Genomic DNA, 10,809 nt, shown 5'->3' on the forward strand with positions numbered 1-10,809 from the left:
CATGTGAGGATGAAACTATCAAATGTGAAAAAAATGGAACTACCAAATGTGATAAAAGTACTGTAAAATGTTATGTTGGTATTGTTGAATGTGACAATGGAATAATCAAATATGAGAAAAAATAAAGAACCACCAAATGTGAAAAAAGAATAGTGACATATGATGTCGGTACTGCATAGTATGAGGATGGAACCGTCAAATGTGAAAGAAAAAAGGAAACCACTAAATGTGACAAAAGTATTGTCAAATGTTATGTTGGTACCGCCAAATGTGACAATGGAATAATCAAATGTGAGAAAAAAATAAGGAAACCACCAAATGTAACAAAAGAACAGTCATATGTGATGTTAGAATTGCACAATATGAGGATGAAACCATCAAATGCGAAAAAAAAAAAAAAAAAAAAAAAAAAAAAAAAAAAAAAAAAAAACCACTAAATGTGACAAAAGTACAGTCACATGTGATGTTTGTACTACACAATGTGAAAATGACCGTCAAATGTGTGAAATAAAGGGAACCACTAAATGTGTCAAAAGTACTGTCAAATGTGATGTTGAAATTGCATAATGTGAGAATGGAACCGTCAAATGTGAGAAAAAATAAAGGAACCACCAAATGTGAAAAAAGAACAATCACATGTGATGTTGGTACTGCACAATATGAGGATGGAACCATTAAATGTGAGAAAAAAATAGGAAAACCACCAAATGTGACAAAAAACCTATCAAATTGATGTTGGAACTGCACAATGTGAGGATGAAACTATCAAATGTGAGAAAAAAATAAAGGAACCACCAAATATGACAAAGAACAGTCACATATAATGTTAGTACTACACAATTTGAGGATAGAACCATCAAATGTGAGAAGAAAAAAAAAAGGAATCACAAAATGTGACAAAAGAACTGTCAAATGTAATGTTAGAACTGCAAAATGTAAGGATAGAATCATCAAATGTGAGAAAAAATAAAGGAACCATCAAATGTGACAAAAGAATAGTCACATAAGATATTAGAACTGCACAATATGAGAATAGAACTATCAAATGTGATATTTTGGTAACTTGGTATAGTAGGTTACTTATTAGTGGGTATCGTACTCCATTTTTTTTTTTTTTTTGAGGTACCGTAGAATTACCCTTCGTGGGGTATAAACAATACGTGCAATGCATGAGATCTTTATTTATTAATCATTTTTTATGGATTTACTTATTTTTGGGAAAATTACAATTTACTCACTTATAATTTTAATGAAATTTAAGTTACTTACTTGTGATTTAAAATTTGACACTTTACTCACCCAAGGTTTGACTGAAATTTAAATTGCTTAATTGTGGTTTGAAATCTCATGATGCAAGTGTTTCGTTGGATTATTTTTTATCTTAGTTAATCTTGTATTTTTATGTTTTTTGTGTTTTTGGAGAAAATATACATAAAAGTGGAGCAAAATTATATATTTAGCCATGTTTTTAACAAATGTGGGTTAAGGAAATCTAACTAAGATTTAAGTTGCTTACCTTTGGTTTGAAATCTCATGATGCAAGTGTTCCGTTGGATTATTTTTTATCTTGTATTTCTATGTTTTTTATGTTTTTGGAGGAAAGAGACATAAAAGTTGAGTAAAATTATATATTTAGTCATGTTTTTAACAAATGTGGGTTAAGGAAATCTAATTGAGCTAACCTTAAATTGGTAGTGTCAAATTTTAAATCACATGTAGGCAACTTAAATTTTGGCTAAACCACAAGTAAGTTGTAATTTGCCCTTTATTTTTAAATGAAAAGTGTTAGGTTCACAATACTTTTACAATAAATTATAAATGATAAATTATTATTGACTCTAATTTAAATCTATAACTTAAATTTAATTTTTTGCCTGTGTAACAGCCAATAATAGTCTACCAAATAAATTAGTAGTCACGCACGATTGTTTTAATGATTATAATTTAGGAAATACTACATTGGTCTTAATTTACAATAATAAGAAAACTAAATTAAAAACACAGTACCAATAATCAAGATGGGTTCAAATTTTTATCAAACAAGAAGAAGATGGGTTTCAATTATTAAAAAAAAAAAAAAAATCAAGATGGGTTAACATTTAAGCATTTGTGGGTGAAATAATTTTTTCATAACATTCCTAGGCTTTTTTGTGATTGGAAAATATATTAATCCCAAATTATAATTGATGCAAATTATTAACTTTTTTCCAAAAAAATAGAAGAGCTTCTTAGCATGTGCATGCTTAAAGGCTAGTATTCTGTAATTATCATCTGGTTTTGGCAATTTTGTTTATGTAGTAATCAATGTTTTATTGATTGGAAGATGATACTATAATTTAGTATTAACCTTTAGGGGGGAGGAAAAAAAAGATCCTTTTAATGAATCTTATAAATTTACATATATTGAAAGTGTATGATGAAATTGTAACTGCAAAACTACTTATAGAATACATGTAAAGATATTTACAAAAGTTATTATAATGAAGTTGATGGATCAATGTAGAAAATTGAAATATTTACATTAGGTAAAACTGTAAAATAATTCACTACATCTAAAACATCGAATAGGTCAACTTATTTACTCAACTAAATGATAATAGAAACATGAAATACTACAAATTTGAATGGTGATTCAGATTGAAAGATTCCATTCTTTAGCCATCTTTTGGGACAAAATTCATCTGCATCTTCTCCCCAAATAGAAGGCATCTAGACCATGGCATAAGCCATGTAGTATACCCCATCCCCTTTCTTCACTCTATACCCATTAGGAAGAATGTCATTCATAAAAAATGCCTAGCTAGAAGAAATGGTGAGAATATCCTTGGCAGCAATTTGACAGAAAAACATGGTTGTTGTCATTTGCACGTCGCAAATCTTAATACTCCATCCAAAGACATTGATCAATTGAAGCTAAGATAAAACTGTAAATAGTCTAGAAATTTAGACATCAAATTTTAACACTAATTTTGATTAGATAATTACAGTTATATAAAATACAGACCAATGGTGAGAAAATCTCCTCAAGAACTCAATTGTTGTAGATTCCAATGAGACGTTGTGCACTTATATTCAACAAAATCCAACTTAAAAAAATCAATCTAAGAAGCTCAGGTCATGATAGGAAAAGTTTATCAAATCATGCTTTGTATTCAATAACTTCCTAAACAAATTGATCAATACTGGACCAAAACCATCAAGACTTTTAATTTTTTCTTTAATATGGATGCATGTTGTATGATAATTATATAAATTTTTTTCAGTTGATTTATTATATAAAACAATCCCAACATAAGCATTAAAAAAACTATAATTTGAGAAACTCCATGCAAGATATGTTAAGCATCCTTTATCTTTGTTACATGAAAGCAATGACTCTTTATCATTATAACCTAACATACTGAGTTTTTTGATGTGTCCTAATTACATAACACTGTAAATATGTATAGGGACGTAGCCAAAAAATTTTGGTTGGGGGGCCAAGGTAATATTATCATAGAGTGGTCAACTCTTAAGTGAGAAAGTGTGAGACCTATTTCTTTCTACTATTATAGAGGTTTTAAAAAATTTCCCCCCCCCCCCCCCCACAAAGCATAACTTGCCTCCGCCTATGTATGCTTGTCTATGTCTACATGTGTATGTAGCTTATGTTGCATTCTTTGCCAAGAACATAGATCATGTTCAATGGAAATTGCAAATTAGAAGGTTTTTAATTTATTTTTTAAAAATGTATATGATTTGTTTAGATAATTTTTTTTAAAAAAAATCTTGTAATTCTAAATGAGGCTACTAAAGTAAGCTGCCTAAAAATATTGTAATATAAAAAATCTCTTTAAATAAACTTTGTGCTTCTACTATTGCTTCTTAACAAAAATAAAGTTTGTTCACAAGTGTAATTCTAAGTGAGGTTACTAAAGCAAGCTGGCTAAAAATATTGTAATACCAAAAATCTCTTTAAATAAACTTTGTGCTTCTACTGCTGCTTCTTAACAAAAATAAAGTGTGTTCACGAGATTGCAAACAACCAAAACATAAAGTGTTTTAAGAAAATACAAACAACCCGAACATATTATAATTTATCAATGCAACTGCTCAGCTTTTGAAGTATTGAAGAAACTAACTTGGTTCTACCTATATGTCATGCCTTGAAATTGACAACCTTGATTGATGAGACTGACGAACTCAACCTACCTGAATGATCTCATCAAGGCCAACGAGACCGTCCTCTGAGACAAGCTAACTACATGTCCATATCACTGACGACAATAACGAAGCCATTCAATATAGCCAATAATGTCCCAAGCGGTTACAAAGCCAACTATACAGACCGTTGGATGCCTCATTAAGGCCCACATTACTGAGCATAAGGCATTACCAAGAGAGACATCAAAGCCACATTAACAACCACAATGGCTAGGAGCTGTGAAAACATATATAAAGCCCTTATAGCACCAATACAAGGTACATAGACCCACCTAAAAAGCACTATGAGTTATTTTGATACTCTGTTATTTCTTAAAAGCTTTTTTACACTGACTTTGGCATTGGAGACGTTGTGGCAGGCACCACACCGATGACCACATTAAGGAAGCTATCTTACCATTTTCAAGGTGACTCAGACAAAGACTTGGCTCTATCTAGACGCACTTATAGCGACTGACGAATCTGCACTTCATCAGTTTGGCGCCGTCTGTGGGGACGACATTTTTTCGTATTCAGGTTTAAAAGCATAGTTTCCGATCAACTTCTACGTTTAGATGGAGTCCAACTAGGATTCAACAGCCTTAGCTCAGCAAGTCCAGGCCCTTGTGGCCACCGTCGAAGAACTCACTAGACAGAATCAGGAAATGAGGCTACGACTTCAACAGGAGGAGAATCAGTCTAGAGCTAACCAAGAGGATGAGGGAGATAGCCATAGAAGAAGTGACCGTCAAGGACTTACCACTTCGGATGAACAAAACTCAAATCTCCTTCAAGAGATGAGGAAGGAGATGGACGAGCTGAGGAACGCCATTAAAGGGAAAACGGACCGAAGCCTGGATAGAATGGTCAGGGCAACAGACTTGCACTTCACTATGGCAATCTTGGAATGCCCAGTACCGTCGAAATTTCGGTTGCCTCAGCTTGAGCCGTTTGACGGACTGAAGGACCCCCAGGACCACCTCAACACCTTCAAGACGAAACTAGGCCTTCAACAACCTCCTGACGAGATACTGTGTCGTTCCTTCCCCACCACTTTCAAAAGAGTTACAAGGGAGTGGTTCATAAAGTTACCAACATCATCTATTGACAACTTCAAGTAGTTGAGTAACGCTTTTCTACGCCACTTCGTCGGGGGACAACGCCCTAAGAGATTGGCAGACCATTTACTCACCATTAGACAAGGGGAGAAAGAAATCCTAAGGTCGTATGTGAAAAGCTTTACTTGGGAGACCCTGGAGGTAGACGAAACTGACGACAAGATGCAGTTAACGACCTTTAAAGTGAGGTTGAAGTCTAGAGAGTTCGTGGTTTCACTTGTTAAGAATCCTCGTAAGACGATGGCAGAAATACTCCTGAAGGCACAGAAGTATATGAATGCTGAGGATGCATTAGCAGCCATCAAGGATGTGGAAAAGCCAGGGGACAAGGGAAGGAAGGAAGACAATCATAGAGGGCAAAAAAGGGAGCGTCTAGATCATTGGACTAATGATGGTGGTAAAAGGAAAGACGAAAAGACTCCTCGAACGGTAAAATTTACTCCTTTAGTTATGCCTGTTGACAAAATTTTGGTGCAGATTAAGGATGAGCACTACCTTAAATGGCCAAGGTCATTACATTCATCCCTCAACATCCGTGACAAAAAGAAGTACTGCCGATTCCACAAGGATTATGGCTACTACATAGAAGATTGCAGGGATCTAAAGGAACAGATAGAAGAGCTCATATGAAAAGGGAAACTATAGAAATATGTGAAAAAGGGGGAATCTAGTAAATTTAGAGGCGATAACAAGAACCAGCGCGAATTTTCACCCAGTGACGAGGATCATGCGTCCCAGCACCCATTAAGTGTGATCGGGGAGATAAAGATGATCACAGGTGGACCATCCACAGGTGGATCGTTCAGATCCCTCAAGAAAGCGTATCAGAAGCAAGTGAACAACGTCTACAGGATGCCACCATTTATACAAAGATGGACGGACCAAGATATGTGTTTCTCAAAAGAGGATGCTAGGGGAGTGAAGTAACGACATGACGATCATTTGGTCATAATGCTCGTGATAGAAGGATTCAATACCAAGAGAATCCTCGTGGATAATGGTAGCTTGGCAGACATCATCTACCTCTCCGCTTTCCAGCAGTTGAAGCTAGATCCAGGAAGGCTACGCCCATTTAACTCTCCCGTTATCAATTTCAGTGGAGACAAGGTGTATCCTAAAGGCATAGTGACGCTGACGGTGATAGTAGGGACTCACCCAAGGCAGTTGACTCGATAGCTAGACTTTTTGGTGGTAGACTGCCCTTCATCTTACAATGTGATCATCGAGAGACCCACTCTCAACCGTTGGAAAGCAGCCATATCTACCTATTGCTTGAAGGTAAAGTTCCCAAAAGAGAACGATGTGCGCGAAGTGAAAGGAGATCAAGTACTAGCCAAGGAATGCTACTAGGCCGCTAGTTGCCAAAGAAACCATACGTGGATGATCGAAGAAAAGGAAGAAGAGAAAGTGGAAGCCTTGGAGACAGTGGAGTTGGTTGAGGGAGAAGCAGCGAAGATGACTAGGATAGGGACGACACTAAGTCCTCAGATGAGGACGAAACTTGTCCAGTTCCTTAAAGAGAATTTGGACATCTTTGCATGGAGTCATGAGGACATGCCGGGTATATCCCCAAAAGTTATCCAACACAAGCTAAGTGTGGACCCGGAGATGAAGCTCGTCTAGAAAAACAACGAGTATTCGCTCCGAAACCGAACCAAGCAGTTACGGACAAAGTTAACAAGTTGTTATTGGCAGGCTTTATTCGGGAGGTTTACTATCCAGACTGACTCGCTAACATCGTCCTAGTGAAGAAAGCAAATGGGATATGGAGAATGTGCGTTGACTTCATGGATTTGAACAAAGCTTGCCCAAAAGACAGTTTCCCTCTGCCAATGATAGATCAGGGTACAACGAGATAAAAATGGCTGAAAAGGACCAGGAGAAAACCGCTTTCATCACGAGTCAGGGGCTCTATTACTATAATGTAATGCCCTTCGGACTGAAAAATGCAGGAGCAACCTACCAAAGGTTAGTGAACAAAATGTTCAGCAAGCAAATTGGAAGAAATATGGAAGTGTACGTGAATGACATGCTCGTCAAGAGCAAAGAGGAGCCTGCCCACCTAGACGACCTCAAGGAAACATTTTCCACACTCAGATAGTACCAGATGAAGCTGAACCCCAACAAGTGCGTCTTTGGAGTAGCCTCGGGGAAGTTCCTGAGATTCATGGTGTCCCAAAGAGGGATAAAAGTAAACTCGGAGAAGGTACGAGCCATACTCGACATAGCATCACCCAAGACCGTCAAAGAAGTCCAGAAGCTCACAAGAAGGATAGCAGCACTCAACAGGTTTGTCTCTAAAAAAACAGACAAATGCTTGCCCTTCTTTAAGACACTGAAGCAAGCTTTTGCCTGGATTGACGAATGCGAGGTAGCGTTCCAAGAACTTAAGCGCTACCTGAGTAATCCACCCCTCCTAAGTCCATCCAAGGAAGGAGAAAATCTATATTTGTATCTAGCAGTATTAGAAACAGCCATGAGCGCAGCCCTAATTCGAGAAAAGGACAAAAAACAACTCCCAGTTTACTACGTCAGTCAAGCCTTCCAAAGAGCAGAAGCCAGGTATCCCAGGATCGAAAGGATTGCATTTGCACTAATAGTAGCTTCGCATAAGCTGTGACTGTACTTTCAGGCGAACCCCATCCTGGTAATGATGAATCAACCCATCAGGAAGTCCATGAACAAGCCCGAGGCAACTGGAAGAATGGTCCAATGGGCAATCGAGCTTAGCCAGTTCGACATCGAGTACCACCCTGGGACCGCCATTAAGGCACAAGCTCTGACAGACTTCATCGCTGAATTCACCCTTCCAGACGAAGATAGCCTCATGGATGAGATAGAATGGTGGACGATATAGACCGATGGTTCGTCAGCCCAAAAGAGGGGGGGAGTAGGGGTTGTCATAACCACCCCAGAAGGAGAAATGCTTAAATACGGAGTCCAACTAAAATTCCCCACCACTAATAATGAGGCCAAGTACAAAGGTATACTGACGGGGCTGAGAGTCAAAAAAGCCCTCGGAGCTAAAAACCTGCTCGTCTAGAGTGACTTTAAGCTGGTAATAGGACAGATAAAGGAGGAGTATGAGGCAAAGGAGGAAAGAATGCAAAAATACCTCAGGCTAATGAGGCATCTGACCCAAGAGTTTGATAGGGTAGAATTTATACAGATCCCCAAAAGCTAGAACACGGTAGCATATGAAGTTACGAAGCTAGCATCGTCAGAAGAAGGATCGACGAGCATAGGCTTGAAGATGGAAGTCCAGAAATGCCCCAACATCGAAGAAATCTCCAAATTTGCAATCTAGAGCACAGGTAGCTAAATGAAACCAATCATATCCTTCCTCTAGGACGGACACCTTTTACAAGACGCCGAAGAAGCCAGGAAGGTTAGGAAGAGAGTAGCCAGATTCACGATCCTGAATGACACACTGTATAAGAGATGCTTTTCCATGTCTTACTTGAAGTGCATAGATGAAGAGGAAGCCAAGTATATTCTGGAAGAGATCCATGAAGGGGTTTGCGGCGACCATGCAGTCCCCAGATCCCTGGTAAGTAAAGTTATCAAAACGGGATGGGTTACTTCTGGCTTACTATGCAAGTGGACGTAAGGGAGCTCATCAAGAAGTGCGATAAGTGTCAGAGGTTTGGCAATGTCCAAAGCCTTCTCATCGAGAAACTGACGACGATAGCCTCCCCCTAGCCCTTTACACAATGGAGAATCGACATTGTTGGCCCATTGCCTCAAGGTAAAGGACAGGTAAAATTCCTAATAGTCGCCATTGATTACTTTACAAAATGGGTTGAAGTAGAGGCATTAACAACCATCACCGAATCAAGAATCCAGGGCTTCGTGTGGAAGAACATAATTTGCAGGTTTGGGATTCCATGGACGATCATATCAAATAATGGGCGACAGTTCGACAACAAAGGCTTCAGGGATTTCTGTTCAAGTCTAGGAATCAAGAACCAGTTCTCATCTCCGGGACATCCACAAGCAAACAGACAGACGGAAATGACTAATCGAATGCTGCTCAAGATTATCAAAGTCAGGTTAGACGAAGCAAAGGGAGCCTGGCTAGAAGAATTACCCAATGTCTTGTGGGCCTACAGGACTACGACAAGAACCCCAATAGGTGAAACCTTCTTCAGACTAACTTATGGCACCAATGCAGTAATCTCGGTCAAGGTAGGGATAACCAACATTAGGCGAGAGATGTTCCACGAAGAGAGTAACGATGATTAGCTAAGAATCAACCTGGACTGTCTCGACGAGGTTAAAGAAAAAGCTTCTAATAAGATGACGAAATACCAGCAAAAGATGATCGAGTACTACAACAAGAGGGTGAAGCTCAGGTGACTTGACATAGGGGACCTCGTCCTATGCAAAGTCACCCCAACAACCAAAAACCCTGCCTAAGGAAAACTTGGCCCCACATGGGAAGGACCTTCTCGGATTGTCCATTACTTCTGGCAAGGCAACTATCACCTAGAGACCATGGACGGACAAAGACTTCCACGACCATGAAACATTGAGCACTTAAAGAAGTACCACCAACAAATGTAACAGAAGATTGTACTCATTCTTGAAAGCAATCAAAGAACTATTCGGCCAATGTTTTAATGCGAACAAAAAAAAAATTGGCTAAGTAACAAGATTCTGCCTTGACGGATGTAAGTTACTAACGAAATCATAAAAATGACAAAATCCCTCAAATGGGTGTAAGTCATAAAAAATTGGTTAAGTAACAAGATTCTGCCTTGACAGATGTAAGTAACTAACGAAGTTGTAAAAATGACAAGATCCCTCAAATGGGTGTAAGTCATAAAAAATTGGCTAAGTAACAAGATTCCGCCTTGATGGATGTAAGTTACTGACGAAACCGTAAAAATGACAAGATCTCTTAAATGGGTGTAAGTCATAAAAAAATTAGCCAAGTAACAAAATTCTGCCTAGACGGATGTAAGTTACTAATGAATCAATAAGAAGGAAAATTAACTAAGTGACGAGACTAATGAGGGTTCACAATCAGCAAAATCCCTTAAGGGAATGTAAGTCAAAGGAAATTAGCAAAGTATCAGAGATAAAGCACTGGAAGAAAAACAAAAAGAACAAAGATCACACAGAAACAAGAGAATAGACAAGTAAGTATGCAATTGCAAACATGATTAAAAGCCCAAAAACAACAGACAGATACCATTGTTTTCACATTAAGATTATAAGCCTATAAACGTTGGGCCAAAAGCATTGTTCTTAAAGATTGAAAAAAAAAATTGTTCTGAAATTAGAATTGAAAAGGCCCAAAAACATAACGGGCACCCAAAACAAAAATAAAAAATAAAAAATAAAAAAAATTACAAGGAACAAGTTCATGTGTCGTTAGCCATGTCGTCGTTAGCTGGGGGCACAAGAGTAGTCTCAGGGGCATCACCTTCCGGAGCTGTAGACTGGGAAGCCTCGTCCGTAGCCATCTCTCTGTCAACCTCCTCGAGATCGAGATTCTCCATGT

Source organism: Quercus robur, chromosome 3 (genome assembly GCF_932294415.1).
Source record: "Quercus robur chromosome 3, dhQueRobu3.1, whole genome shotgun sequence".
Classification (NCBI taxonomy): domain Eukaryota; kingdom Viridiplantae; phylum Streptophyta; class Magnoliopsida; order Fagales; family Fagaceae; genus Quercus; species Quercus robur.